This window comes from Anser cygnoides, chromosome 5, assembly GCF_040182565.1.
Source record: "Anser cygnoides isolate HZ-2024a breed goose chromosome 5, Taihu_goose_T2T_genome, whole genome shotgun sequence".
Lineage (NCBI taxonomy): Eukaryota > Metazoa > Chordata > Aves > Anseriformes > Anatidae > Anser > Anser cygnoides.
This window is the reverse complement of record NC_089877.1, coordinates 30878773-30905868: the sequence shown is the minus strand read 5'-3', so window position 1 is coordinate 30905868 and position 27096 is coordinate 30878773. Positions and strand designations below refer to the sequence as shown.

The following is a 27096-nucleotide window of genomic DNA, read 5'->3' as shown; positions in this document are numbered from 1 at the left end:
GGACTTCCCCGGGGACTGCAGTAAAAGTTTCAGTCCATGTGGCTGCAGGGAGCTCAGAACCCCGAGAGCATTTCCAGGAGAAACGCGGCTCTGGTGCTACGCGCCACTTCCCACTCCCATGCAGGCCATAAAGGTAAAGCCTCCCCAGAGCCTGCAGGTCTGTTAAGCAGCTTCCTACCTCACGGACCTGAGCAGCAGCAGGCCCCAAGGCAGTGAAAGCTGCCTGATCCTGCGGCGGTGTCCGATGGCCAGGGAGACACCCGTGTACGTCCACCCAGCCACAAGTCTCCAAGCGGTGGCTCTACCCTTTGAGAGTGAAAATAGGATGAGATGCAAAAGTAATGAATCCACATGCATTTCAGCAAATATTTAATGACATAATACCCAAATTAAGCATGAAATGATATCACAGAACTAAATATATTGACAGTCAAACAGCTGGTTTCATTACCACTGGCACCTTTCTTGTGACACATGTAATTATTATGTCATTTCATGATGTGACAGTCAAAATAGGCTTCTGTTAGGACACAAACAGATAATAGGATGAATAAAACACTGTGCTGTTGCATTTTAAAGAGAACCGAACATTTCAGCTTTACAGATGTGAATGAAAAAAGAGAATCTGCACTTTTCAGTACAATGCAAATTTCAGTTTCTGGCAAATTCAAGCTATGAAATCAGTACATTTTCCTACCTCCTCCTCAAGAAGCATTCTGCTAACAGGAAATAAAGATGCTTTCAATGAAGAAATAAAGCTTCAACAGAAATTCTCAGCAAGGCTTCAGAGTTGGGTGTATTTGTGCTACCACCATCACTAGCATCATGACAGAAGGATACTTTGTTTACTCCCATTGAAATAGAAAAATATTGAAATTAAAGAGAAAAAATTGCAGTTGGAAAACTTTTTCTCCAGACCAGTATATTTAGTGAGTGTCAGAGACAAACATATTCTCTATTTTTCCCTTCACTCTTTGATCAAATGCAAAAGACATGACAGATGTAGGATAGCTGTAGGGGCTCCCAAACTGTAACACAGTTGTACCATGATCTACCTCAAAGAGGTATCCAAACACTGTCTCGGCAGCCCAACATCTTATTCCTGAGCACAAGCATAGCTAGGCACAGAGCCAGGAGTTGCTGTTGCTGACAACAATACCATCTTTGCAAATTTAATTCAGGAAATGCAATTTTTTTAGCATAGGACTGGAAGTCACAGGCTTCTGAAGTTTAATTGCAGGATAAAAATGATTCCCTGAGCATCCTTGAGTATATCACCGTCTTTCATGTCTCACATACACCCTTCCTTTTCTCACAGTTTCATCCCAGCATGTCATTTACAAGTAGCCATAAAGTGAAATTTCATATAGTGAAATCCAAATACCTTGACAATAAGGAGCATTACACTTCATAAACCTTTAAAAGAGGTGAAACTACATTAGGTTAAGCATGTATGCCGCTTTTGTATCATAGTCCACTAGCTTCTAAGGAATCAGAGGGCTGAATGTCATGGAGCGTCGCTGAAAGCTATTCAATTTTGAAAGGAAAAACATACAACATACAGGGGGTCACATACCGTGGAAGTTTTTAAGACGCCTAAGAAAACAAGGCAGTGCTTGCAGAGAACAGAAGTCAAAGCTCAGGAAACCCACTTACTTGCTTCCCTGCTTAAGCAGGCTAGATGCTAACAACCAGTGACAGTGATGAAGAATATTTTCAATTTTTTGACATTTTACTAGGAACATTTTAGCTCTGAAACTTGTTAGATACACTGGCAAATTTAAAAGAGTGTCGAAGCGTCGATAATTGGAAGGGAGGGGGAGATGAAGACACTGTGTTTGGGAAGGAGAGTCTTCCCTCGGGGAAATCCTGCTGCAACTTGGTCTATTTCAGAGGCCAAACATTTTTCTCTGGAGAAATTATTTTTGTGAGCCACTGATGATTCATCCTTCGCAGGGTGATTTAACTTTAGTCAGCAAAGCTGAACTCCAGCAAGAGGAGGAAATTCACCCTAGTCTTTCTGTCGTTTTGATGGCAGAACTGAATAGCTTCTTGTTAGCAAGTCCCCTCCAGAGCATCATTGGATTCAAGGAAGGCTACAAATACAATTTACCAAAGACACACGAACACTGGCAATAAGAAGCTCATTAAGGGGAGTAGCTATCATCATTAGACAGGTAATCCTACCTCCAGGATTTTCTGCAGCACAAAGCTCTTACTAGTCAGCTTGCTCTCCAAGGGTGTAATTACCTTCTGGAAACAAAATGTGGTTGTATGGGGGAAAACTTCTTGGAATGATTCAGTTTTCTGTAAGTCAGTTAAATGGTGAAGGTTTTACATGTGCAAAAAGGCTTTGAAAGACCATGTCATTTTGTCAGTGGGCTGCCTAGCAGCAAATGTTTGCTGTATAGAAGTCATTACCCAATTCAGTCTTTTATTAGCTTTGTCACCACTCCAGAGAAATGAGATGAACTAATACCATCACAGCAGACATTTTTCAAATGCACAATGCGCTACAGAAATTAACAAACACCTCTGTCATACAACCAGGACTATTCGGGTTTCGCCAAAAATTGCTAAAAGACATGTGAGGTCATGGTAATCACCTAATTTTTCTTCAACGGTAATTATTTAAATATAGAAAAGATCCTTTGCAGAGAAGGACTAGCAGCACTAAAGATAGCGTGTCAAAGATAATGACTTGCGCAGTTAATCCCTGTGTATCACGCTGCATATTTACCCCTTGATAGAATAAGATCTGTGTTTCTCTAAATAGGAATTCATCAACGCTAATATCATTGGCAGAAAGAGGATGGAGAACGTGAATCTTGTAAATAAGCTTTATAAGCAATGTCAAAATTACTTTGTTTTTTCCTTTCATCTAGCTTCCATTCCAAAACGTATTCATCACAAGTCAATAATACAGTAAGGCCGGCAATCCACAGCACAGCTGAAATTTAAATGCTCCCCCTCGAGTCAGAAAATGCATGCCCAAGGCCTGAGGCCATGCAAACATCACCACAACCTTCCTAATATCTGAATTTCCCGGGGAACCTTGGTGCCACTAGGTGAGGTATGGCCTTCCCAAAGTCCCAGAGGGACTTTCCAGCCCCTCAGGTGGGCGCAGTCAGGGTGTGACCAGGGAGATGCCGATCCACAGCTGTCACATCCAGCTCACAGGACGCGCGTTTTCATGGCAGCACACACCAACACACAGCTCACGCTCTCGTTCACAACATGGGGCTTCCTAATCCCCTGCTAAAATCCACTTACAGGAGAGGCCTCACTGGTGAGATGAGGACCTACACCTGCCTTCCTCCCTCCCCGTCATCTTTGGCTGGGTTTGTAAAACCCACTCTTCTCCTTTGGAAAGATGTCCTAGTGTGATGGCTCCTGCTGTCCCCCGAGGGACAAGGACAGATCTGTGTGGTTCCCTGAGGAGCCCCTTTCACGAGTCTGCTGCAGCCCAAATGTGTTTGCACATGCCCACTGACCAGCAGGCAGCATCCAAGGTGAATGCCTGATCTGCACATTTGCCCAGCTCCGTTTGAGTGGATGATGTCCAAGGGCTCCAAACAAATTTCTAAAATTCAAATGCCACCTGAGTTGCTGCTCTAAGAAAGAGAGCTCTTTTGGGAGAACCTGGACATACATGTCTGAGGATGGAAGCAGCCAAATTTGTTGCAGCCCTCCTCACACCAAGTGTTGTGAGAGGTCCCTGGGAAATTCTGTTCCTAAGATGTGACTGGGTGTCATACAGGATGGCACAGCCCCAAAACGAACCTGAGCACTTGGTAACAACACCGACAGTGGCCTAATTACGTCCTGGCTCCATTCTAGTCGGCATCTTAGGAGGAAAGAGCATTCAGGTGGCCAAAGCCAGACAGGTTTCTGTCAGAGGTTCCTTGTCCTTGCTCTAGAGCTTCTTGTAACAGCAGTGTGCTTCCACGCATGGCAAGAACTGCAATCCATTTATTTCCAAAATAGAAGTTACAAGTCTCTTAGAATCTTATCGATAAAGGGAAAGAAACTGTGTGCTGAAGTTAAGGAGATGAGCCAGAAGAAAGCTGTGCAAGTTGAAATGTTTGCTAACACTATTATTTCAGATGGTGCAGCAGCCTGCTAGAAGAGCAGTGCCGAGCCCTGTTGCTTAGAGTAACTTGAAATGAATTGGAAAAATTTAAAGTGTAATATAAACACAAGACTGAGCAGCACAGATCTTGGAAGTTGTGCCTCGGACCATCAGACAAACCTATTGTACAGTTTCCCTTAATGTGGTTAGTTTAATTCCTTAAACTCAGACTAATCCAGAATGGTCTAATTTTGTAAGACTTGGAAAACACAAAAGGAGGCTTTTGAAACAGAATCTAAAGCCAGGTGATACTCCAAAGTAAGGACTGTGCATCTTCCAAAAAGCCACCTGGTGCATCTTCCGTAAAATACTAACATCTTAACTTCACAGGAAGTAAAGATGGGGGGGGGGGGGGGGGGGGGGGTTCAACCCACTACGGGTTCCACAGAAATTATATTACCAGTCTACAGTCTCTTCCTCCTTCTCTTAGGAGAAATGCCTACTCATCTCCGTCATACCATGAACCAATGAATGGGATCTAATCCAAGCGATCAAAGACCACCTCTGTGCAACAGATGATCAGTTCTGGAACTGCTCTGCCTACTCAAACCACCAAAGGATCTGGCCTCAAATGCTCTGCTCTGCTGCAGCATAAGGCATGAAAAGTCATAAGTCATCACTAAGTCAGATTTCCCACTTTGGAATTTAAAAAACGAATAGCTTATGCTGCTTACAACTCCAAATTTCATGTACTCATCCAAGCCCCATAGCTCCCCAAAAAGGAGGGGATTGGATAGAATGTTTTTTTTTCTTGCTATAAATTATCACAGGACCTGTATATCCCAGCCAAACATCTTGCAGAATAAATTGATTTTAACCTACCGTGTTTTCAGAAGTAGACTACTCTATACCCTGTCCAAAGAAATATAAACATCAGAAAAAAACAGATTACTGAAGTTAAATATTTTTCACTTGAACTTTTTCTTCTTTCATTTCTATTTTTGAAGGCCACAGCAAAAGTAACATTTAAATATGAGCCTGAAATAGCATTTCATTGTGTTTTATTTTTTACTGGGAAGGAAATTACTTCTTCCACTACCTCCTGAACTAAGTTACTGACAGCCCCCCTTCAACATCCTGATTTACTGCTAATGATGGCAGTGGATGACAGCTCCCAAACACTGGCTAAATAATTAGCAGCAAAGCTTCATTCAAAAATATCAACTCATTGTCACTGTACCTATATATTTTTTTAAAGCCAAATATCATTAGTTTAAACAACAAAAAAAGTGCAAAAACAACAAAAAATCATTTCTTCCTATCTTTGCTATCTTTAGCACAAAAAAATTGACAGCACATTAAAGCCTCTATGAAATTGTCCTTCAGGACAGTAACAGACACAGCCATTATAAATTCTAAGTATAGCCTTCTATATATGAAAAATTAAACATCAGTTATATAGAATTATTATTAGTATCCATGTTCTTAGAAATCAATACTTACTTTGAACCCCCCAAATCACTGTAAAACTGTATAGTTAATGAGAGTGTTTCTGGTAAGCAGATATTTTAATCCATGTCAGGACAGATGGAAAAAGTACCTTTAGGAAAGTGAGAAAATTCAGACTAAAGAAAGAGAGCCAACCTGTGTCACACTTAGCAAACACTGCAGAGAAGAATAAACACTTGCCATTTATTAGCCCACACTTACCACACATCTCTTCTACTCTACGGCTAAGTTGAAACCACACAGTCATTATGCAATAGCTATTATTTAGCACCTACATTTCAAGTTAGTTTAAATGTAGTTATAGAGGTTCAGTCCTGGGCAAATACTCCACTACAAACTGTTAGTTGATAGGAACTCCTTCATAATTATTTCCTGCATGTAGGATAGCTCAAATGAAGAGACTGATAGGATCTACCCATGGATTCAGTCTGAATGTCAAAGGCCCTCAGCCAACTGATGGATTTTTTTTTTCTGGCCTATTTCACAGCTTACATAGCATTACACATGCCTCAGTTTCCCAAAATCAATAATGAAGTTCTAAGATGTGTAAGGGAAACTGAGTGCTTTTAGGTTGGCATTGTTTGACAAAAGATGCTCGCACAGGAAGTTGTGTGTCAGTGAGAGCAACCTGCCTACTGGTTCCCAGGTGCAGGAACAAGGGACAAGTGAAGGTGGGGAAAATGTCCTCTCACTGACAGAGCTCTGAACTGGGTTACAGTGCAATGAGTCCATGAACCAGCAACACACACGTAGCCCTGAGCTCCTGGAGACCCAGTGGACATCCATCTTCTGTAACCACAGAGGTTGCACAGCCATTCCCTGCCCCTAAGTGCTACCTGGCTACATCCATTCTCCCCCCTGAAGAACCTGGTCTACCTCCAGAAGGCCACCCAAGGTAGTGACAGCAGTCACACACAGCTGGAGACCACGACTGACCCAGCACATGCAAAACTGAGAAGTTTCAGGGCCTTTCTAGCCCCTGCCCAGCATTTGCCTTCTCTGGGTTCAAGGAAGCTCTAACATCCCTCCTCCCAGCCCTAGCTCAGGGGGTTTTGGCCGTAGGCGAGCAGCACGTACCCTCTGGCCCAGTGACAGCAGGCTAAAACCAAACAAAAACAATAACAACAAAAAAGGCTCTTAAGTGAACCTGCATCAAACCTTTTCAAGAAGCTTCTTTCATGAAGGGTTTAAAATCAATAGAGCAGAGCTCTAGCTGTAATTACTCATTGATAGGACACAACAGAAGTGCAGCCTGCAATGGGAAGAGAGGCAGAAGGCCAAATTCATTCCTGATGTAAGCAAAGAGGTCATGCAGAGGACAACAGAAACCACAGCCTCTCCTTACACATCTGAATCCAGCCCACAGAGCTCAAAGACCATCGCTGCTGATCCCTCAGATGAAAACAAGGTGATTTAGGAATCTAAATAAAATAAAGAAAACCTGAAATGTACCATTTGTTCACTCTGAGATTTAATTATTCTATTAAATAATAGCTGCAGCCTTAATGGGAAGTTTTCAAACAATCTAAATAGTTTCTCAAGTGCATGCATGTGCTCTGTTTTCTCCTATAACTAAGCTACAGCCGAGGGCAGTCTCCAGTTTACAAGGCTACTCCTCTCCTTTGCCAGAGGTGACAGCAGTCCCTGCAGCTGCTGTCCAAGCCGTCAGTCAGACAGACATTGCTTTCAACATCTTCATTCCCTTCTGTTTCGGCAGACACCTTTAAACAGCATTACCTCTCAATTCATAAGCCGTATTAGTGCTGTTAGCGTAGTGCACCATCTCCCTGTGTAGTCTGGCACCAAATTAACTGCCCGTTTAGCAGTTTACAAACCTTACAGCAGTGGGTCTCACATTCCTGTTATAACAGAGCAAGCACGAACAGCAGAACATCGGAGCATCAGTCTGCAGTGTCACACAGCTTCTCCATCAACAGGGACATGAAATTAAAAGACTATCTGAAAAATGAAGCAAAACTCTAATTTGCCTAACGGTTTTACAAGGCTACTAGAGAAATAACTGCTGCAGTCAGCTCTCTAAAAGCAGGACAGCACAAATTGCCAAGGGTTAACCCACTCACGCACTAGGGCCTAAGCCTTTCTCTTGCTTAAGGACTGTTTAATTATGGATACTAAATGCAAGAGCTCCTGCAGGAAAGATTAAAACAGGCTCTCACAGCCTAATGCATGGGCACATAACTGGAAGCCTGTAAGGCTGCGGACCACCATCTCCCACATTCACGTGGGTATCAGAAGAACTGAGGCAGGAATTTCATCGCTCCCCAAGACAAATCAAAAACCTCTGAAGGGTCTCTGTTACACACTGACGTCAGGTTCGAAAAGAGATTTCCTATGAAACAGGATTATCTACTCCCAAATGTCTCATAAAGTGCTTAAAAAGTGCTCTGATGCTTTTGAAGTACCAAGGAGAGCGTGCAACATGTACACCGCGGTATTTTTCACTTGCATGGAAGCAGTAAGGCCCCGTACCTTAAAACGGATTTTCATGGGGGAATAAAAGCCCTCGGAGCCCGTAATTCTAAGGTGCTTCATGGCATCCCCCATCAGCAGCAGTTCGTCCCCAATATACAGTCATTGAAAAGACTTTTTGAAACACCTTCAACAGGCCCATGATGACAGAGGATCGTTTTCCGCTGGGTGTTTTTATTTCTGAAATAGAATTTGCCATTTATCTCATTCCTTTGGCCAAGCCATCCAAGCCCTGTAAACACCTTCCAGCCCCGTCAGGACTGTTTTAACATCCAAAGTCTCAACAGTTACTCTTCACGGAAGGAGAAGGAGGGGAAAATAACCTTCACACAATAACAAAACTCAACCCCACCAGCTTTTCCTTAAAAACAGAGGACAAAAAGACAAGGCCCATCTCCTCAGGCCCAAATTGTATCATCTCTTATTTCAGCACCAACCATGCTGCTTTCAGCAGGAAGCCAAAACCAGCTTACTGCTCCTCACAAATATATCCATGTGACACTGTAGCACCACATTTATACTAAAGCTGAAACAATCATGTCTGTGAATGTGTGGTTCTCTGCACAAGATACTAAAATGATTTCTGGACTGTTTTCCTTTCCCAGACAAAATTTACCTGAAGCAGAAAATGAAGGTTTCTATGGGTTGATGGAAAGCATGAAATGATATAGCAGTACAATCTGATAACGGGGGGAAAAAAAAAAGTCACACTACGTTGAAAGCAAAACAAGTGCACAAAACAAAAAAAGAATCATCATTGAATGGTTTGGGTTGGAAGGAACCTTAAAGATCAGCCAGTTCCAACCCCCTGCCATGGGCAGGGACACCTCCCACCAGACCAGGTTGCTCCAAGCCCCATCCAGCCTGGCCTCGAACGCTTCCAGGGACGGGGCATCCACAGCTCCTCTGGACATCCTGTGCCATCGCCTCACCACCCTCTGAGTAAAGAATTTCCTCCTAACATCCATCTAAATCTACCCTTTTTTTAGTCAATCTGCCTGTGTCCCTTTTGCCACCTACCAGCAGAAAAGCCAAGCAGCTCTAGATAAAGACATCCTCTTTTTCCACCCTTCTTACTCGTCACATTAAATTGCACGAAGAGAGGAAGCATCCACAATTTTATTTTACAAGCCCTCTGGAAAAATGAGATGGATTTCACAAGCAATAGGAACTCTTCAAGTCTCTTTCGTATCTTTTATCTCTCAAACATATGCCTTTGGGGAGCCCCCCTCCCCCTTTTTAAGCCCAAGCACTGCTTTAAAAATCAGGAAGATAGGGCTGACAAGCAGCAGATTCCCAGAAGCCCTGGGTTTATTAACTTGAAGCTCTTCAGCAAGGTCTGAGGACTTCCCAGCCCAGCACTGTTATTTTCTGTGATTTAAGGTAAAGTTGTCACACCAGAACACATCTGCCCAGCAGACAACAACACGATCCCAGAGCTTGGAGCAACCTTGGCCAGACTTCATTAACTCCATAATGAGAGCTGCATTTCCCAAACCCTGCGCACTGTGGGGGCTCTATTAAAAATTAAAACAAAAACCTAAAACACTGCACGAGAGCCAGTGTAAAGATTATGGTAATGGAGCACATGTGACCATTTAGCGTAACTTTTTAATAAATATTATTTAAACTCTGAAAAGCAAACTATTGGCAAAACGAGACGCTTGGCAAAACGTGGACTCTCTCCATGCTGCAGTACAGCTGCGCTCTGCTCTGCTCCTGTAGAGCCCTATTGTAAGCACCCAGCACCAACACGGAGCTGAGACACGCTCATTTCCACTGCACAAACAGCTTTCTTCTTCCGAACAGCCAACCCGTGTAGGTTGCTGGCACTTATATTCAAACAAAGCAACAATAAGAGCTACGCACATCAGAAATCTTTGCAATTACAGCTGGGCTACATCTGTGACTCACCACAGGCTGCAAGCGATGCCACGGGGCCGCAGCAGCCCCTCACAGGCAGGCATTCAGCCTCACCTCTGCCTACCGCCGGCTGCTACCTGCCTGCAGCGAGCCCACGTGGCACAGCACCTTCACACCAACGAACAGGTTATAGCCGAGAGCCGCTCGCTGATCCCCTGCTAGCAAATAGTCAGAGAGCTTCGGGCAAGGAAGTTTTCTTCCCAGCAGTCCCTTACCCTTGGGAATGAGGCAGTGCACAGAAACACCGGCCGAGCCCGGCCAGTGCTGCATGCCGTCATTAGAGAGGTGCCGCACTGCGAGATGTAGCGATGCTAACTGCTGCAGCCCAACAAATAAGAGTGCCATTTATTCTGAGTACAGCATGCTTCTGAATGCATTATTAAATGCCAGCAAATTCCATTTTTATCTGGGGTAGAGGTATCTGTGCTGTCAAAATGCAGGTTCATATTGTTTCCTAAGAACATAACTACGTTCCTTGCAATATAAATCCACTTCTGCACTTGCTTCATCTTTTTTGTGTGTTCAGATCTGTATCTGAATTCAATAGGTCAGCTCTGGAAAGTACTGATAAGTCACTGCTCACCCTTATTTCTATTCACACCGTAGCATGCCTGAGTGTTCCCTTTTAAGGACCTGGCTCTCACAATGATGAACATTGTGGCGACTCAGTAAAAGAGCAAATGGTAAGATGAATAATACATAAAAACAGTTCTCAACAGTGAACACCTCCCTGCGTTCTACACTTCGTCTGTGGGTTAGAGAGACAGAAAAAGAACAGGTGAAATCACTTCCTGAAGATGTCTCAGCCGGTCAGCAGCAGAGCCAGGAATAACAAACATTTAAGCCTGATGACTCTCCTTCCAGCACCCATTTCCAACAACCATGCCTGTGCATAATAAGGACTAGTGCCATCGGTCTTCTTTATCCCTTTCTCCAGAGCCATCAGTAAACCAAACCAACCTGAAGAGATCGGATTAAAGAATAACAGTAAGTCAAGAGTAAAGTGCCTTTGTACAGCAGACTCATTCTTTCTTTTCCAATACAGAAGAGCACTTAAGTGCATCAGCTCATAAAAGATGTCTCCAGGAACAAGGCACATCACAACTTCTGGAAAAGATGTGAACACAAATAAGGAAGAAAATAAATGGAAAACTGAAGCTTTTTGGCTAATGCCTTGTGTTTTGTTTTGTTTTTCCAGAAGATCTGTTTCCTGTAAAGAGCCCTTGAAAGTGAGGAAGCCCTGATAATCCCATGTCTTTTTTCTGCATTGCCTTACAGGGCAAAACATCAAAACCATGAAAAACAGATTTCTGGAAGTTTGGATTGGTGTCAGTTGCATCTGCCAGTGCCTCCACTTGTATCCACATCGCTTCTGTAAGTCCTTCTCACCAAACCCTAACCACAATAAGAGGCCCAAAGGATCCCAGCTCATCACAGCGAGGCCACTTCCAGCACACAAGCATGCCCCGATGCAGCTTTCTGACTCAGCTCTCCCGGTGATGAACAGTCAACTCAAAAGGATTTTAAAGGACACTAAGTAGAAGCTGATCAGTCCCTACAGAAGCTCACCATTGCTAGAAATGGACAAAGCAGAGAGAAGAGAAATTAGGCATGGGTTAGCAGGTCTTGCAGTGCCACAGACACTTTGTTCCACCTGAAAGAACAACATTTCATCACCAAGCATGACTATCAGTCCCTGTGCAAGCAAAAGAAAAAACAGGAAGATTTTATCTAAAGTCTGGAACTCCAAAATTAAACTAGACAGCGAACGTGGCAAAACGCTTACATGCATTGTTTTCAGCCATTTGTGGTATGTGCAAGCTGCTTTCTTTACTCAGTCACAATATATAAGCAGGCAAATTGCCAAAGCTCAGTCTTACTGTAGCCTGTCTTTTCAATTCTTCCATCAATATAGATAGGTCTAAACCACATCACCCTTTCAGATCTTCACCAGGAACCACTCACCATTGTTTTTATTCTCTCTTACATAGCACCATAAATACAATCATCTCGGTGGGGAATTTTCCGAGCACTGAGGGAAGCACTCCACCAAAACCCGACTCTTGAATTTGCGTCCTAGCTTGTAGAGAAATGGCAACAGATGGAATTTAAACTTCGCGTTGACACTGTGATGAAATCTTAGCCCTCTAGACTGGCATTTTCAGAGGACACTTCCATGTAGCTGTATCATGGGTTGAATGAAGATCACCTTCACCATTTTCTTTTTTATTTTTATTGTTTTATTTTTGATATGGCTGGAAAGGACAAGGGCATAAGTTCAGCACTGCTCACAAACAGTGACCTGCCTCCTGGTTTTGTAATACAATTGTGTTGTACATACAATTGAAAATTTTTTAAACATTTTTTTCTGCATTCCCAAGGTGACTTGGGAAACCATGCTTGAAACACCGTAGGAGTGTCACTCGTTGGAACAATCCCAAGCCAAACCTGCAATAACTGTGAATGATGCAATCCATCCTGACAAAGCACTGAAACCTGCAGACAATTTATGGGTTCCCAGCACTTCACTGCTGCTTTGGTGAACATATAGCGTGTACTCTTGCACCCAGACATCCTCACAGACCAACTGGCTCTTAGATGTACTCCTCAAGCAAGAAGAAACAGTGACCTTGAGCATCCAGCAAAGAAATCCATCTTTCCTTTGTGGCAGACAAATTGTCAACACCGTAAGACTACAGCTGAACAAGAAACAAAAGTATGCAAAGAACACATTACAGAGTTTTGCACTTGGCAGCACAGGTGGGTTTGCCCTGAATAACTATTTTGATACTCATTTTATTACAGATTTCCAATGTGTCCTTAACACAATTTCCCCATCTGCTCCACCAGAGTGCTGTTGCTACTAGCTCCTGATTGATGCATAATAAAAAGCACTGGTTGCAGCTAGAAATGATCCAACCACTGCATTTCAGATGCAGGTAACCCTAAGTCCATTTGAACCTTTCAGCATAGATCCGTTGCTAAATAAAATACACGGTAGCTCACAGGTTTTCATTTCTGAATACTACTTTATGATATAAATTTATCTTTATTTATTTCTGCCTTTCTGTTGTACCAACAAATAGCACCAGTTGTCACGGCAGTTTAAAAAACATGCAACTATTAAGCCTGACAGAAACATAAAACTACCAACTGGTAAAATTTTAAATGAACTATTCTGGCACTGCTAAAAAGAGATATCTTGACACATTAGAACTGAATTTTCTGGAGAATCAGTGTGAAAGGAAACAAATCCCCAAACCTCTTCTTCGTGAGAAATATACTTGCCAATTCTCCAGCCTCCATGGGATGGCCGACCACCTTCAGGTGTCTCGACAGAGCAAAAACACAGAAATGTTTGCCATCCAGGCAAATTAATATTAAGTGCTCCAAGTCTATGAACTGTAAGATTTTCTACTGTTCAAAATACCTGGAATCACTGAAAGCAAAGAACTGGTATGGGGAGCTTTCAGGCAAAGCGTTACTGGCTGCCTTGAAGTCGATGTGTTCTTTATCCAGAGTCAATTAACCATAGTGTCAGAGCTAACAAGAACAAAGAATGAGTTGCACTGAAAGGCTCAAAGGTGGTTTAATTTGTAGTTGCTGAATTTTTCTTTTAAATAAAGTTCCTCGGGTTTAAGGAACTGCACTCAGTGGCAAATTAGGATTCACAGAAGTATTTGAGCACCAAGTTAACATCAACAACTTCATTAACAACATTTGAAGAGTATTATTTCTATAAAGAGAGCACTTCACTAATCCATTCCTTCTCAAAAATGTTTCATATTTTTTGTAGACAGGTCTGAAAATAAGTGTTTCTTGACCTCAGTCTCATGCAAGCAATAGGACAAAAAAATAAAGGCTTCAACTCTGCTCAACAGAAATAAATGATATAAAAAACTATTAAGCATAGCAAAGAAAAAGAAGTGCCTTCAAACACCAAACTGTCCTCCTCAGCAGCCAAATGGATGCACAGTATATGATTAGGGTATGACTTGTAAGAGGTCCAGCATCCCAGATACCAGTGGGCTTTAACCTCCCTGGGTAGAGGAGCCCAAAGCACTGGCACCCAATACCAGACACACAGCATAGCAGAGCGAGCAGACATGTAACGTGGTATAAACATAGTACTCCACAGATACTACAATATGTCAGGTATTTTAGTGGTCTCCACTGCAAGGAAGAGGGAAAAAAACAGGAACAGTATTTACTTCCCTTTTGAATTAGGGGAATAAAAGTGTATCATAGCTACTTCAGCAGATCTCCAGTATTAACCATGAGCAACAGTACATCATTCACAAGGTGACTATAAGGAATTACGAAGCAATATCCAGTACCCCTGAATTATGCTATCAATAAAATAGGAAAGCTCTGTGGTTCTAAATGAGCCCACTAAAAAAACTGAAATAATGACCTGGTAAGTCCAACTCCTTTAAGTCTTAGTACAAATCTGTGTAAGAGGGGTAACCTCCTGCACATTTTTAATATATCATCCTTCTGCACAGTGCAAGGAATGAGAGGATTACCATCTATCCCACCAACCCACTGGTAAGGAAGTGCTGCCATAAATGACAAATAACGGATAGACACATTTTTTCAAGGAACCACCCCCCTATCCTATACAGTGGTCAGTAAACACAAACTAGCATGGAAACATATTGTGTTGCATACATATGCATCAGTCTGGTCATACTTGTGGATAGGAATATGTTAGAGTACTTAATTAGATCAAAGACAAGACAAAAATAAATAGCATTAACTTTGCAGAAGTCAAAAGCATCTAACCCTGAATATTGCCTACACAGATTTCACAGGGAAATTAGCCTACATCTGAAGCGTAAGTAATAAGCAAATCTTTCGATTTACTAAGCGTGACTACCCCAACCTCCTGAGGTTATGTAGAGGTCAACAAAAAGTGGCAGTGCAACTTCAGTGCTGCAAGAAAATCATCAGTTACTTCTGAAGAGATGGCAGCTTCACAACAGATGTCAGTCCCCAAAGAAGTCACCCGCAAGGTCTGACTGGCAGGTGGCAGGCAGAGCCCAGCGCCTGACACGGGGCCGAAGAGCCTGACCAACTGCTGCCTCAGATGCACACCATCGAATTTCTGCATCCAGTCCACTCATACCCTTCCCAGGAGCAACCTGCCCTTACCTGTCCTGAAAATCACGTGCTTCTAGCAAATTTGCCGTTACCCATAACAGTACAAACAAGATCCACGGTGGCTAGAACACACAAAAAAAACAAAACCACTAATACGCAGCTGCTGAAATAAAAACACATCGGTAAGACATTTCTTTCACCAAAACAATCTGAAATGCATCACTTTTCTATCAGTAAAATAAACAATATGCCCCTCCAGAAGAGCATACTGACAGCACGTGCATAAAGCCACTGCTGGTGAACTCCATGTTTGGTTTGCTGAATGTTGAGCTTTGGTGCAATGTAAGTGAAAAAAATAGACAAAAATATTTAGAGTCTCACAGAGTCTCAGGTATGGAAAATTCCTACTTTGACATCACTGTATTTCAGTATTTAATATTCCACGCCTATGCTTTGTATGAAGCAGAAAGAAGTTTAGAAGAGTCTAAGAACTCACCTACCCAGGAAAAATGTTCGGAAAACTGATTTTCAAATGGCTGTCCTTTTCAGCGTGTAACAAGAGTGTCAGGATAACTTTTTTGTTTAAGATCAGGTTATCCAATTTGCAAGCAGATTATGTGAAACTATAGAAAGGGAACATGATATCCAGGCTGGGCATAATCATAAAATAGCTCCTGCGTTTCTCAGTTCTCAGGACAGATTTCTTAGTATCTTCGCTACACCTTCATTGTGAAGACAAGGTCCCCTAATTTTAGCAGTCTTAATATTGTGCAGAATGAAAAGATTTTCTTCGGAATTACTTTCTCAGAGTTGAGAAGAAACCGATGGGAGCATTTCTGGTGAAGGCAGTGGGCTACAAAGCATCCTATAGGACTACACATGGGCAGTGACAGACCTCCACTTGCCATAATACCACACACCAAACTCACTGAGATCGGGGATGTTTCTGACTTACTTCCAGCTGAGCGTTGCAAAAGTTGGAGCCATCCAGAATTTGGCTTTTTTAATCCATACAGTTGCTTCGCACGGTTTTACTGTCCCGAGAAACACAAGTGTGATTCCCTCTCCATGCTGTTTAAACTGGCAAGCAGATTCTTTATCAAGGGTACTTGCAAATTTGATCACTCAAGCAGCAGCATGATGCTAATGCAACCCAAGGCACTGAAAAAAGTACTTTGGGTCCCCAGAAACATTCATTTCTTGTGCCGCTTGCCACAGATCAGACAATAAGGAAACACATATAAAGAAAGAGGGTGTTTACAAACAAGCAAGTAGCACAGGTTAACACGAGCATTAGACGTTGTTCCAAGCCACAACTTCGAAACTTTATCAGACTCTCTGTTTTCACGCTGTATTTCCACTAAAAGAGCTTTAATTATCATAAGTTAATCACATCCCCAAGGCCTTACAAGGCAGCAGGCAATGGCAGACGCCTCTAATCCCTCTGGGGTGTAATTATTTCATAACCACTACACTTCAGGGTTACCTGATCGCCGTTACGGAAAATTTTATTCTCTCTCTTTCTCCAACCAAGCCCTTTACGATTAAATATGTCTCTGACCTATTTTACACAATCTCAATTCTTTCCCTTAACGTGCTGTGTAAGACTTTGTTCTTTACTTCAGACAGTAGAAAAGGGCTGTTTTATTTTTTTAAACTTGATGGCACGTCCAGCACAGCGCAGACTACTTTGTGGCACTATTTTCAAAGGTGATAGACTGGATTTGAACAGAGGTTTCTCAATTCAGGAAGGATTACCATCAGCAGCTTCACAATGAGAACTTTACAGAAGATCTGTTGTTATAAGAAACCTGACATTTTCACCGACAGCGTAACACATTTCTGTAGGAATGGATTTTTGACATTATGACTTTTTCCTCCCAAGTTACTGCCACATAATAAGATTAAACAGGCCAGATCAACACGGACTGTAGTTGTTTGGTTGTTTCTGTTCATTTGTTTGGTTTTTAAATTATGAAGTCCTCTACGCTTTGTCCATCTACAACCTCAAAATCCTGACAGAAGAATCACCAAAAAAAAAAAAAGCAGAATAAATCTCTCTGAAAATAGATCTCATTTTCAAAATAATGATCTGCCATTTTTCCTCATCGTGAAAGACCAGGCTGGGAGTATAACTTTAGAGAATGTGAGAAAAATGAATCCTCCTTTCCTCACATTTTTAAAGACTTTAAAAATTGCTGGCATTTCAGTCTTTGCTTTCCCTGATTAGTGGGGGCCTGAGGTCCTTATGCAGTTCTTTGCTGAATTCCCACAGGACATAAGGCCAGAGAATTTGTAATGAAAGCAAAGGGGTGAACTAAAAGGGCAAAAAGTATATCTGCAACTGAGTCTGCTTGCTCAGCAAGAACTCGTACAAAATGCTGCTGATCTTTGGAAGAAGCAATCCAAATAATCAATAGAATTGTAAAATATCATTAGATGTTGAGCATCTTAGCCAAATATTATGGTACTTACCACCCGATCTTGCATCTTGATATTTGTCTCCAAAGCACACTTTCAGAGTGGGACGCTAAATAAATGCTTTCCCCTGCACTATTCAGCAGTGGTGCATTGACATTTTGAACTCTACAGTCCAAAGAGCTGACAAGAGCCTCCTGCTAGCACTGTAGCTACTTGGCATGGTAGTACACCTATTTATCCAGCATATTTTATTTGTGAGACACCAATTGGGTGGTTACAAATGCTGTTTTTATTTGAATTTGCTAGTTTGAAAGCATTTATTTGAAGACTAAGGAGCTCTAAGTATTTAGGACTTCAAGAGTTCTGATTTCCAAAAACAACGCCAATAGTTTCCTTTCTAAACAAACTGAGGGCTCTAAGGCATCGAATCTTTAGAATACGTAGAGGATAACTAAGTGAAAACTTAGGGGCCTGGATTTTCAGAGTGGTGTTTTAAAATTCTGGCCACAGGACAAAGCTTCCAGAACATCTCTTCCACTCTACCGCTGGTTTGAGTTGCTACCCAAAGTGTGTAAGGTAAGCACTGCAGTTCAGATGCCAAGATCACCTCCAAAGAGAGTTGAAGCAAGATGAGAGAGAAACTATTGTTGGGAAGGTAACTTGTCTGCACTGGATCTCCCGAGGTAAGCTCAGACTCATTAGATTGAGGCAAATAAAAATAAATAAATAAACTTCATGTAGATGTTTTTTCTTTAAAGTATCAGTTAATAAATCTCCTATAGATATTCTAGGATATGATTTCAGATAAACTAGGACAACAGAAAAAAAACATCTTATTTCAAAAACAATGATCAGATCTATGTACTATGGACTATGAAGCAGGAGCCTTTAGTAAACTGCGTTAAAGTTTGAAAAAGGATCTATCGATGCCTTTTAAAAAGTCCTTCCATTCTCTGTTCTCCAGCGATTTCCTGATGCAATTCCATAAACATTAAAATGAAATAGTGATCTTCTTGATAATGGAAACAGTTCCTTTTAAGATTAATTACTGAAATACAGGAAAGTGCTCTAGCTCACTGACTCACATGTCCATAACAAAGTAAGGTTAATGTTGTTTCATTTATTGGCTAAAACATTGGTGGGGGGCAGTTTAGCTACTTACAGATCAGCTCAGTACTCTGGAAACACACCAGCCCTGATAGTCTTCCAAATCAGAAAAATGAAGGTCTTATCTTTCAAATTGCTTCAGCTCCTACAGACTTACAAACACCACCCTACAAACCTGAAAATAGCATTTCATCAGCTTTTTTTTCCCCTTGTCTGATTTAGTTATTTGACACTGTTTCTTTCTCCCTCAAATGGAGCAGGAGTGAAGACAGCCAATCTGGACAGAAACAACCCAATACACTGTGAAAAATAAGCGGTTCAACACGTCTACGTATACAGCCTTCAACCTCCATATAATTGCATTGAATCTGGACGTTCAGCAAGCACGTGATAATCTGAATAGCCTGATTTGGCGGAGTTGCCATCCTGCAAGTGAGAGACATTCATAAATGCCATACCTACCATCAGAATTGGTATCACTGGCACTTGTGGGAAGAGGGACAGACTGGAAGGAAACAGATGTTAACCCATCCGTTGTAAGCTGTATGTAAATGTGGAAGGGAACGTCAACAACAGGAAAGCTTGCAAAAGTTTGCCCAGGAGACTTAAACACTGTCATAGTAGGAACTTCAACAAATACTTCAATACTCTGGGGGAAGGGAAGGTTAAGAAAAAAAAGTAAGAGGCTGTTGGAACGTAGCATCACCTCCTCCTCCTGTTTATGTACCTCAGGATGCTTCAGACCCAGACTGAACTGCAGGAGAAACATTTCTTCTAGAGCACGAGTGCTCACTTAGGAATATAAAATGTTGATCATTTCATACTACCTGCCACTGAAGAGCAAAGACTCAGCAGCTGAAAACATTTAAGACCTGGTGGAGTAATTACACCTACTGCCACTAAGCTCTAGGGAGTACAATAAAGAGGGGATAGCTGGGAGAGGTCAGCTCTGCGATCCAAAAGGCTGGTTGAGAAATACAGTAAGTTGTAACCATTTGCTCCACTGGTGTTAAAGAACACTTCCACAAACCTTAGTTATTCAAACTACAAAGTCACTTAATTATCCAGATTCCTGTCTCCACTAAATACTAGACAGACTGGCAAGTCATCTATTTTTTAAGTTTGGGTAGCAGCAAATAACCTTTTTCCGTAATATGGATCTCAGTTACTCTTTCATGTGATATCTAGTTCTAAAGGAATAAAAGAACACTTTATTTTGCTTTTAAAGTCATATTTATGTGATAACCTATACATGCATCTCAAGAAATCCAAATCATTGCCACCCATAAGGATGGAAACGCTGCTTTGATTTTACAAGACAGCTGCAACTAAAACATTTTGAGCTTCTTCCCTTAGGATGGTGCTCCTTCTCTGCCCAATTTGGAACCAGGACTGAGCTCAAGTCCTGGGCCATCAGGCTAAGTGCTGGGTAGCACAGAGAATAGGCAGAGAATACACACAGAGATTGCTAGAAGGGCTGTAGCAATGCTAACAGACTTCTGCAGAGCTGGTTTTCTTGGTTTTGTTTTCTAAATGCTTTAGTAGTTAAGGCTTTTAACCTAAACTAGAGCAAAAATAAATATCAGAGGAAGGGGAATGAAGGGAAGTGGCCATAGCTGAGAAGCTGTGGAAGGAGAAAACATGAGGTATGCACAGCAGGAGCTGACCAGATCCACTAATGACACAGCAAATCGATAGGTTAAGGGCTAGACTGCCCAGAAACAGGAATACACAAATAGGGTGAGGGACACTTTCAGGTTATTAATGCAGATTTATACTGTTTATTACAGCACGAGGGACAGAGCTCCTTGGGGAATGCTCACTGCTCCCCAGGGTGCCAGCCTGCAGGGCAGGGGAAATATTGCCTGGGGGCTTTGTGCAAGCTTGAGACAGGATGGGACACTCTCCTACAAACTTACCTGGTGCTCCAAAACTTGCAAGAATTTTACTATTACCTTAATTACAACATTAAACTACGTAGGTGCTTTAAAGCTTTCATGCAACATGATGATGACTACTTGGATAGCAACTCTAGAGGTGCATCATCTCATTTTTGCTATTTTTATAGCGTCTTGGTTTTACTTGGCATCAGAACAGAAAGAAATGTCAAAGCCTTCTAAAAAACAAAACATGAGTTGTTTTCTGGCAGCAAGAAAGAGCTACTGATAGAGGAAGGGAATGATACAGGAAAAGCAGTGCTTTGACATTTTTCATTGAACGGACTAAAGCAGGCTGAAGTCAACTGAATTGAAGACAGACAGAAATAGAACCCCAGCTCTGTGGAATTGCACTCCTCTGTCTCCATCACAGGCTATTTCTCCCTCTCTTTTCAGATACCGTAAACCCTACACACATTTATATACTTTATCTGTGCAAAGACATACCTGTGCATATATATGCACACGCACGTTGCATATGCGAGAATATGAATATTGTACGTATGTGCCCTCTGCTAATAGAGGACATTTTCTGTACTGCCCATATCTAACAGTCCACTGGTTACTCTTCTCGAATTTCCCCTTCCTACTTAGTTTCCCAGTACACTACTGCTCAGAAATTATGCGTGGAGGATTTAAGGTTGAAACAACTAAAAAAAAATCTGGCCTGGTTTTCTGCTGCAAAAGCATGGAAAGAATTTATACTACTGCTGGACACATCCAGAAGGATTCAATAATCAAACGAAAAATAATCTTATTGCATAAACCCAATTAGAACAATTCCATTGAGTGAGACCAGCAGCTGTCAGTCCCTTCCCACAAGCTCAAGCAGAATATGCAAAAAGTAATTTAAGATACATCTAGAAGACACGGCAGCCTTTACTTTCACAAGTCCCTCTTGCTCATTTTCACAAGCACACTGAGCAAACCAGAGACGTGTTGGCTGGGGGAGCTTGGGGAGAGCGTTTCAGCCACGGCCCCCATGAGAAGAGGCTGCCACGGACAGGAACACTGCACGGGTAGCAGGTCCAGCCCCTCCGGGTACCGTGGTCAGTGCTGCACTACCCTCAGAGAAATTTTCTCCCCCTAGCATCTAACGTGAACTTCCCAAGCTGCAATTCATGGCCAGAGTCATTTGTTGTATCATCTGGCATTACCAAGAAGTGCTTGGCTCCATCAGCTTTGCAATTGCTCTCCTGTCCTCTGTAAGCTGCTGTTGGGTTTCCCACTAGCTTCCTCTTTGCCAGGCTGTACAAGCCCAGCTCCCTCAGCCCGCCTTCACAAGAAGCATACTCTAGGTCCCTGATCGCCTCGGTAGACCACATTACTTGGACTTAAAGCTCTCTGCCAAACAAGCTCTACACTCCTTGCTACCTCCCAAAGTGGTGGCAGACACCACGTTTCAACAGCTACATTGCCTAACTTTAAAACCACACAACAACCTGGTTTCTAGCAAACATGAGCTCTCTTCTCAGTACAAATGGACTTCAGGTTTTTCACTTACATGAACCTCTTAAATTGCAGCTGACACTCGAGGATAAACATAGCTAAATGAACAGGGCAACGAAGCTGGTGAGGGGTCTGGAGAACAAGTCTTACGAGGAGCGGCTGAGGGAGCTGGGATTGTTCAGCCTGGAGAAGAGGAGGCTCAGGGGAGACCTCATCGCTCTCTATAGGTACCTTAAAGGAGGCTGTAGAGAGGTGGGGGTTGGTCTGTTCTCCCACGTGCCTGGTGACAGGACGAGGGGGAATAGGCTAAAATTGCACCAGGGGAGGTTTACGTTGGATGTTAGGAAGAACTTCTTTACTGAAACGGTTGTTAGGCATTGGAATGGGCTGACCAGGGAAGTGGTTGAGTCACTATCCCTGGAGATCTTTAAGAGACATTTAGATGTTGAGCTTAGTGACATGGTTTAGTGGAGGACTTGTTAGTGTTAGGTCAGAGGTTGGACTCTGTGATCTTGGAGGTCTCTTCCAACCTAGACAATTCTGTGATATAAAGGAATACACACACACACTTTATTTAGAGCATAATCCAGCTAGCCTTTTCATGTGTGTTAACACAAGTCCTGATCAAAAGCTTACTGAAGGCAAGGGAAGCACGTGCAATGCTTTAATTGGTTTTGGATTAAGCCATTAGGAATCTTCAGGACAGCCAAGCCTGAATTTGCATTTTTGCAAGTAAAACTCTAATTGGCAGCTGGAAGAACTTAAAGTAGATGTGGTGTCCTTCAGGAGCTGTGCTGGTAATATGCTGGGCAAGATCAAATGCCTTGCTCAGTACGGCATTCAGGCAACTTTCAGAATTTAACATCAGCTACCCCCCGAATACTTGCTTTTTGTTAATGACTGTAAAGGTATTGGCCCCAACTCCTGGACCAAATTCCAGCTTGAGATATTACATTTTGATCCAGCCAAGTCTTTCTCTAGCCCCTTCATATACACTTCACTTTTTCAGCTCTCTCATTGTTATTAAGCAGCTTTCAGCTTTGAACTTTAAACTTATTCAACTAAGAGGGGCTGCATTTCAGTAGTCTGTGAAATTATGTATAGTAAAATCTCTAGAAACATTATGGGTATTTATTTCATTTTAATTTGAATCCATTAGTTAGAAAGAAGCCCCATTCTACTGAGGCACTTCCAATTCAGCAAATTTAGCTTTGATTTTTTAACGTTATTACCACGAAATTACTTTCCTCCAGAATTATAGTAGGCTAAAGCAAGATATTAATTTTGTCTGAGACTAAACTACATACTGAAAGCTACTGGACACTTTAATTAGTTCAGCATTCCCCAAAAGTCATTAAAATTAAAAAAGAAAAGTAGAGAAAACTAAGAATAAGCTGCACACCAAACACTATTTTCTCTGTAGCTTTATATTGCTAGTTTGATGTCAAAGTAGCTAGTGCAATCAGCAAGGACAAGACACCCAAACATGCTGCTTTTACACAAACCAACAACCCAAAACCACAAATAAAGGCACAGAGACTTAAAGCCCGGTGATGGACAAAAGACAGCAGTGTGACCTACAAGGCCAGAAAGCACAGACAATATGGAAGGCAGCAGAACAGTTCACTCTGTACATCTCAAGGGTATCAACCCCCCTTCCCCACTCCCAACATTACAAAGTCACACGTTGGCCTCAGATTCACCGCTATGTCAAACACCTCAGCTGCCCTTCCAAACCTTCACTACTTGGAGACTAACACGAGCCTTCTGCATTTATTTCTCTGAGACTGCTCTCACGGGCTCTGTTGATAGAGCAACACAGATTACTGGGACCCTTGATGCTACTAGGATTATTGATGCCTTGGTTGCCTTGCATACAAATAGTGTCAGCGACTTCCTCCTGGGGATTTCAAACATTTTCACCAGGGGACAGGCATGTGGCAAACTTCTGTATTGGCTGAAAGACCTGTTGGCTTTAAAATGGATCCTCGGCTTCCCTACACACTACCCAGTAACAGATGCAGACACAGACAGACACTCAGGCTGGCAGCCACCATGTAGTCCGAGCAGCCTCCTGGATCCTCCCATAGCCATTCTTACAAAGACCCATTCATACAGGTGAGCTGGAGGCGGCAGAGACAAAATGTGCGCATCCTAATGTGACATTCCCTGCGCTATCTCAGAGCAGAACAGGAGTCCAGCCTCAGTTTCCCCTCCACTCTCACGTAAGGTGTCAGCTGTGATGGTGCAGCACAAACTCTGGCTTCCTTCAGCTGCCTGCCCTGGGAGATCACTTGCTGCTTCATTCCAGAGAAGGAGTCATCTGACAAGCTGCCCTCCCCTACCCTGCAGTCCACCTGCAACCACTTCCCTTTTCCCAGTGCCTTTGTGCTGATTTGCAAAGGGCATTGCTATTTCATGGGGCTTCAGAGCACCAGGATGCACAGGGAAGGGATGGTTCTGTTCTCACACACTCAGTTGCTACCACATAGCAGCTGTCTTACCTTGCACTGCCTGCCCAGACAGCAATAATAAATGAAGAAGGATGACCTGCAGCATTTTCCTCATATTTAAAATTGGCCAAGGGACATATTAACCTGTGCCATTATTCTGTCTCCTTGCTCCTCCATGGAACAAGATGTAATTCTCATGTTTCCACAAATTATCATGATGAGGTACTTCATGGGAGGTTTCATTTTAGCTCTGCACATACACTGCTTCCAAAAGCCGTATTTTGTATATCATCCCTTAACTACCAGCACCGCCGCCTGTAGATCTGTTGTCTTTCTTCTGTCCATCCTGCTGCACAGAGCTCAGTCCGTGCAATCTGACAAACATTTCCACTAAAATGTAAATACCCTTTTTTTCCTCTCCTCCTGTTAAAGTCTGCATTGGCCTTTCAAAGAAGATAAATAATAATAATATCACCCAATGTTCAGGTGCTGGAAACTCATGACAGCTTCTCTTTCAGTCAGAGGAGGCACTAAGGTATCTGACTCAGAGCTGCTCCACAACAAAAAGTCGAGTGACAAACACAAGGCAGCCACTGCTAACATCTGGGTTACAAAAACACAAATACTGAAAAACAATTTAGGAACACAACTCAGCCCAGCAGCTCTACAGAGGCACCAGAACTACATCCGTTCTCTGCTGCCACTCCAACAGGGATAGCAAGAACAACTACTCTGACCCCCCTATTGTAGGGCCCCCCCTTTGTGTAACAGATTGGATGCTGGCAACTGTTTCCCCGTTATGAGCACGCAACTCCAGGATGCTATCGATCAGGCCACCATCTATCCTGGGTATTCCCAAAAAAAGCAAAACCAGCAAATTGCTCTTTTGCCTTTGTTTGAAAGACAGGAAAGAACACAAATGAGAACACTACAAAAAGCCATTAAAGTAAGAGAGACAACCGATTGTGTCATCAAATTCTTTATATGGAGGGCACACTGTGGACAGCAACAGAAGAGCAGTAACCATTTGAGATTTCCTTTAAGATACCTTAAGCACCTTACATCTAACAATTCTGAGACGCACTTTGAGCAGCCTCACCACCGTCACTGCCTTCGAAGTGTAAGACGTGCAAATTGAGGTCACTGTATCCCAAATGATTAAACCAGAGCGATCTAATATTCATACTGTCCCTGGAGTATGTCTCTTTGTTTTCGAGTGCTGTCTTGAGACTCCTTGGCAGAGAGGAAGACTACGAAGCGCAGCTGAGCAGTTCTCTCGCCTGAACTGCTCTCAAGACAGCACTTTGAAACAGGAAGAGACAGGACTCAGGAGAACATATAAATATCTTATAAGGTGCTGGAACACTCAGTAATTAATTTTTCAGCAAGGAGAAGCTTTTATTTCAACAATGTGTAAAAAATAAATTTTGAATTTCATACCCACTGCCTGGCTACCCAAGCTCTGACCCAAAATAGCGAGAACGGAAGAATCACAATTAAGGAACCTGCCTAAATAAAACAGGCCAAGAGCCACTGCTTTTACTTAACCTGATTTCCACAGCAATAAATGGGAGCTACGTTTCCATTACAGAGCTGTGTTGATTTTTTTTTCTGTATAAACCTAAGAGATAAAGAGGACTCTGTATGCAATTAGGACAAGAGGAGGGAAGAAAATCCTGAGAGCTTTACCTGCTTCAGAGCAGAAATGCTTCCACCATTCAGGAGCAAGCAAGACAGAGCACAAAAGCATTACGCACGCCACAGAGGAATGTCCAGTTTTATAGGGAGCATTATCTTACGGTGAGCCAGATTCAACACAAGATGCGATGTTGAAGAGTGCTCCTCTACCACTTCACCCTAAGCACCAGTTCTGCCAGAGGCTCTTCCTGCACTGTTTTAACCCATTTCTCCTCAATATATTGGTTTTCCAACAGGTGGGACCACTTGCCCTGCTTCAAGCTCTTCTCTGCCATCCTGTGTGAACAATTAGTGGTAGCCTTGATTAGCTGCCTGATTAGCTGACCTTCAGCACCTGCCAAGATCTGGAGGATGGCTTCAGATATGCACCTAAATGGTTTGCTGCACATTTCCATTTTCAGCCTGTAAGCCACAGAAGACGGAATCTGTTTCTTGTGATGTTTCTGGAAAATTTTCCTAAATCAAAAAGTCAAGATTGGTAGGAAGAAGAAGAGCCAATAAAAGTCAGGAGTCCAGCTGCGATAACGTGCACCTGACGTGTCACAGGTTTGGATTCAAATACCTGTCCTCAATGAGGTAGTGAAAGAATTCAAATCAAGACATTGTGAAGAGCGGGTGCATTGCAATACTTGAACTATTCTAGGTCTCCGTCTCCAGATTTGACAAAAACGCTTACCAGAAACCCCATAAAACTCCTTACTGATAGCTGGAACTTAAGACTTCATAAAAAGTTTCTTTATATAATAAATTCTCATCCTGATAATCCCAAACAAATGTACCTCTCAGCATTTAGTCCCTCTGTGAATTACAGAGTCATTTTATAATGATTCAGCTATTTGTTCAGCTGTTTGCAAACTTACTAAACTAACAATGAACAACAACTCTTATTAAATATTTAAGATGTTTCTTTCAAAGGTCTCATCCTCATGAACCG

The 27096-nt window shown here is 42.4% G+C and overlaps 1 protein-coding gene across 7 annotated transcripts in view; it reads right to left on the bottom strand.

Moving 5' to 3' along the window:
• Window positions 1–27096, bottom strand: part of RGS6 (regulator of G protein signaling 6) — a 265022-nt gene that overhangs the window by 210160 nt on the left and 27766 nt on the right. The window contains exon 1 of one of the 7 annotated variants that reach the window (XM_013191405.3): window positions 26154–27069. The exons of the other annotated variants lie outside the window; for them this stretch is intronic. The gene's annotated coding sequence lies outside the window, so the exon portion shown is untranslated. Of the gene's footprint in view, window positions 1–26153; window positions 27070–27096 lie in introns of those variants that run through there. 7 annotated transcript variants of the gene reach the window in all.